Source organism: Macrobrachium rosenbergii, chromosome 18 (genome assembly GCF_040412425.1).
Source record: "Macrobrachium rosenbergii isolate ZJJX-2024 chromosome 18, ASM4041242v1, whole genome shotgun sequence".
In the NCBI taxonomy this organism is placed as follows: domain Eukaryota; kingdom Metazoa; phylum Arthropoda; class Malacostraca; order Decapoda; family Palaemonidae; genus Macrobrachium; species Macrobrachium rosenbergii.
In genome coordinates this window covers 19,626,734-19,631,733 of record NC_089758.1, presented here as the reverse complement: position 1 = coordinate 19,631,733, position 5,000 = coordinate 19,626,734, and the positions used below count along the sequence as shown (strand labels likewise).

Below are 5,000 nucleotides of genomic sequence, written 5' to 3'. Positions count from 1 at the left end.
ATAGCCATAATGTATAGGGAAGGGTAAGCATTGCCATGGAGATATCGTTAAAATTGCAGACTTCAGAGTCAACCAGCTCTGAATATGTATCTTAATTCCTTAAGGCGAAATGCTTAAGTAGTAGTTAAAAGACTAAATTGGCGACGGAGACCTGTCAGGATTATTGATCATACCAATATGAATACTTTAAGTAATATGGAGATTCTTATTATCATTACTGATCAAGACAAATCTTCTTTGGGGGTTAATTTACTGGTCCGGTAAGTCACAGGCCAGCGATTCATATCCCAAAGGAGGAGCTTAATCTCTACCTTTTAGTTCCAGGCGAGATTGTCTGCTTACGATGCAGAAGTATTGATTGTATACACCATAGCCAAGGAAGTGGTGCGTATGTCATAATGACATTACTTATGATTTGTATCTTCTCTGAATGATGGTGTTTAAATGCCACTTATGGATATGTTTTCCAAAGATCAGTGAATGAATTCAAAACGGCACAACTTTCTCATTGATATAGGCATCTCGACCCTTTTCGCCAATGGGAAGTTCTGATTCTAATTACTTCTGGTTCTGTAGGTTACCAGATTTGTAACCCGTGCGATGCATGACAAGCACTTTACGGTGGAATCTGATGAAATATACTTTGGTGTTTAAAAAGCTTCGATAGTAAACGTTATAATGGAATGAACTTTAGCTATGAAGGTTCTTCAGTGTGACTCACTCGGTTATAAAAATTCGTAGTGATCTAACAAATTCAGCAAAAAAGCGAAGTACTTGAGGTACAAACTATCAAATAATAATGATTCAGTATCCATTGCAATTTGGAGCACACGGGCAATATTAAATTAATCTAGATTTCAAGGATATTGTACTTCTGGCAAAACTGACGGTGCATTTTATTATGCAGTGGAGAATATTTTCATCACCTTTTTCGTGAGATTCTGAAGGCTCTGGTATTTAACGACGTATAACCCCGCTTATCTGCTGAAGGTGAGGCTGCTAGTAACAAGGGATAAAAGTTCTTTATCACCCACACTAGCGATAAGCTTTGAATATTCTCATGTACACTGATAAAGGAGATTCTCTGTCACGTGGCTATGAAGAGAATAGGAAGGTTCAGTTATATATTGATAATGTACTATATCACCTTTACATAGATAGGAAAGGAATGTACACGCACATTTATATTCTATGTTAAGTATGCATAATATTGAACAGACTCGAATCCTTAAACACACGTGATAAAAATATAAAACAATCTGTTAACATGGATTATAGGGCTATAGTTATGACTTCCTAATCAGACGCCCTACCTCTTGGATTGTAACATCAATTGATTAACACATTACCATTAGGAGTTCTCCCGAGTCTATGGAGGAGTTCCTTAATCGCAAATAACTACCGTTATCTACCGTTTTTCGTCTTTATAGTTTTCTGTAAAAGAAAATTGAGATGGCTCTTTGTCTGTCCGTCCGCACTTTTTCTGTCCGCCCTCAGATCTTAAAAACTACTGAGGCTAGAGGGATGCAAATTGGTATGTTGATCATCCACCCTCCAATCGTCAAACATATCAAATTGCAGCCCTCTAGTCTCAGTAGTTTTTATTTTATTTTAGGTTAAAGTTAGCCATGATCGTGCGTCTGGCACCGCTATAGGTGCCAATAACACATGCCACCACCGGGTCGTGGCTGAAAGTCTCATGGGCCGCGGCTGAGGGTTTCATGCAGCATTATACGCTGTACAGAAAACTCGATTGCGCAGAAGAAACTTTGGCGCATTTTTTACTCGTTTTCTGTGTGTTACAATTTTTTTTTCACTTAAGGCTGGGCAAGATGAGGGCATCATGTTGTCTTCCTAGTAAACTCTTGCTTAAAAAAAAGACATGGATCTAATTCCGCAGAAAGCATAGGAAAAACATACTTCCGCTTTGCAGAAAAAGTTTAAATATGAAAAGCATGTATATCACTTCATATGTCATCGTATCACGATTTTTTTTTTTTTTTGGCGTTTAAGAGATCCTCAGCAAATAGATATGAATTGAAAGACTATGGTAGTGAAAGAAAAATTAACAAAGAATCTTATTCTATGTTAGATTATTTAAAAAGAATTGTGGCAATGATTAGGTTGTAAGGCTTAACATGGTAAAAATAAGAATCTTCTTATTTTTACAGAGAAGTTTTGTACGTATGAAAGTATTATGACTTTCATAGACGTCGTGCAGGTCTAAGGATGTAGAAACTAATGCGACCATGTTTTACATTCCAAAACGGAAATTTTGTGCAGAGCAGTCAAAAGTAAGGAGTTACAAATAACATTTATACCTCATTATACAATAACTATGAGTTCACAGGTAACTGGAAGTCTGATGGGTTTTGGTACACCTGGGACAGCTGTTCAGGAATCTAAGTTTAGGGATGCCCTAGCAATGTCTTCGAGTCTTCATCACAGGAGATTCAAAGCAACCCAGAGAGAGAACGCAGTGCTGTACATGACGTTCTTTAGTAGGCAGGTGTCCCCAAAACGTTAATCATAATATATATATATATATATATATATATATATATATATATATATATATATATATATATATATATATATATATATATTCATACTCATTATTTCAATCAGTAACCTGGCTCTAGAATGTGGAAAGATTCCACTTATTAGCTAGGATTTTTTCCGGTAAAAATCAAGTTTCTAGCGAAGCCTTGCTCGGATTATTTTTGGTACTGTTGTGAATACTTTAATTTGGAAACACTTAATAATGAAAACAAACGTCTTTGAGGATTTTAACCACTGACCTGTCATTTACTATACCAACACTGTATTCACTTATCCTTTTATGTCTTCTGGGAATGAGAGGATATACTTTTAGGCTGGTAAATCACAGGTAAGTGATTCAAATCCCAAAGAGGGGCTTCTCTGTGTCATCTGTTTCCAGATGAGATTGCTGTCTGTAATGTATTATTATGAACAATAGCTTTTCAATCCACCTGCAGTAGATAATTCTGTTGCACAAAGATGTTTGAAGACATTACGAGTTACGTTTCCATTTAAACCATCTGGCAAAATTTTCAGTCTGGACTATTCCGTAATGAAACTCGTTGTCAGACTAAAGAACGATGAGACTCTTATATTACAGGCACTGGATGTTATATAGTAGATTACAATTTCTTGAATAAATATGTGTAGACAACAAGGGTTTATGACAGAACTGTTTTCATTTTTTTTTCTTCGAAGGATATCGACTCGCTGGATAATTCGTCTTGCAATTTATTGTATGAAGTATCTGTTGTAAAACAAATACTATAGTTCTAAAAAGAAAACGAAGATAAGCTTTGCAATGCCTGCAGTGAGTAACCTGCATGGCGGAGTCATAGAAAACGGGAGGTGAAATTTCTATTCCAGGTGAGCGGCGATATTCTTTTTGGGCTGCAGATGATTTGCAGTTTTAAGGGCTGATATAATTGTACAAAAAATATAAAATGCTGCATCCTCTGTGAGCATCGGTGGTTCAGTGGTAGAATTCTCGCCTGCCACGCGGGAGGCCCGGGTTCGATTCCCGGCCGATGCAAAATTTTGAGTGGAGGAGGGAATCCAGGTTGATTTAAAATAGCTGATGTTAATGGCAGAGATTAAGCAGTTCCTCGCAAATAGCGTTAAAATTGGCGACTTAGCAGTCAACCAGCTGGATCAGCTGTAGTATTTCTGCAATGGGGATCTTAATGTCTTATGGCGAAATGCTTAAATTTTAATCAAAGGATAAAGTTGCTGATGAAGACCTGCTAAGATTACTTTTCATACTGATGTGAATACTTTAAGCAATGTGGAGATTGTTGTTATTATTACTAATCAAGACAAAACCTCCTTAGGGGAACTGAATTAATGACCTGTAAGTTATTGGTCCAGTAATGCATAGGTCTGTGGTTCAAATTTTAAGAGAGGAGCTTAGTCTGTAGCTTTTATTCCAAGCTAGATTGCCTGCTTACAGTGTAGAAGTAGTGGTAGTATACTTTATACCTAAGGAAATTATGGTAGTTTAAAGTGGTAGTCATGCACAATAGAGCCAAGGAAATGATCGGAGTTTACTGTATAATTGCAGAAGTGCTTGTCAGTAAACTGTACATAATATTTCACCATTTAGTAGTACCACTACCATGAGTGCCAATCCCTGTCAGTGTTCATTCTACCCCACTATCATTACCTTTCTTATTCTACTATCATCAACTCCTCATATTGTAAAATTGTGCATCGGCCGGGAATCGAACCCGGGCCTCCCGCGTGGCAGGCGAGAATTCTACCACTGAACCACCGATGCCTGGAAAATATATAAAAAATTGTTTCATTATTTGTTAATCCTAATATTGTATAGTCACTGTCAACTTTAAGAAAGCCAGTTGTTGCTGGTTGTCACCGGCCTTTCGACAGAGGTGATTTCAATTCCCATTTTCTATATCTAAATTTCATGCCATGGTATTCACTGTAGGCTTTGAAAAATTCTTCTATCTTTTCACTTTAAATCTGTAGATTCTTCTTGCTCTCTAAAATTACATATTTTTTTATAATAGAAAGCTCAGATGAGTAATAAATATTACTATATTTTCAAAAACTAAAAGCAAAAGCCCAGTAATGTGATACCCTCAGTGAGAAGTAATTATCACCGTACCTTGTGGCATTAGTGCCTCCCACACTTCTTATGTGTGTAATTTCAAGTTAATGACAATTCATATTTGAAAGGTAATAATTAATCTAACAGCGTTTGAACATCATGAAGAATCAGGTTCTAAATCAGCCCAAATTTTAAGTTATTCTCACGAAGCTTTTCAGTAATCATGCATTCAAATGAAAGTTTTAGCCTCTGTGGTACACAGTTGAACCTCACAAGTACAACTATTAAAGTAGTTTATAGTGGATAAATTAAATATTTTGTTGTGTTATGTAATGTAAAACTGAATTATATATAGTATGATAACTTTGATAAAGAGGAGAAATATATAACA

At 36.2% G+C, this 5,000-nt stretch overlaps 2 non-coding genes across 2 annotated transcripts; one reads left to right on the top strand and one right to left on the bottom strand.

Annotated features, from left to right (window-relative positions):
- Window positions 1-3,503: 3,503 nt before the first annotated feature.
- On the top strand, window positions 3,504-3,574 carry TRNAG-GCC (transfer RNA glycine (anticodon GCC)). Its single transcript has one exon. It is a non-coding gene; the product is annotated as a tRNA-Gly (tRNA).
- Window positions 3,575-4,247: 673 nt separating this feature from the next.
- Window positions 4,248-4,318, bottom strand: TRNAG-GCC (transfer RNA glycine (anticodon GCC)). Its single transcript has one exon. It is a non-coding gene; the product is annotated as a tRNA-Gly (tRNA).
- Window positions 4,319-5,000: the final 682 nt, after the last annotated feature.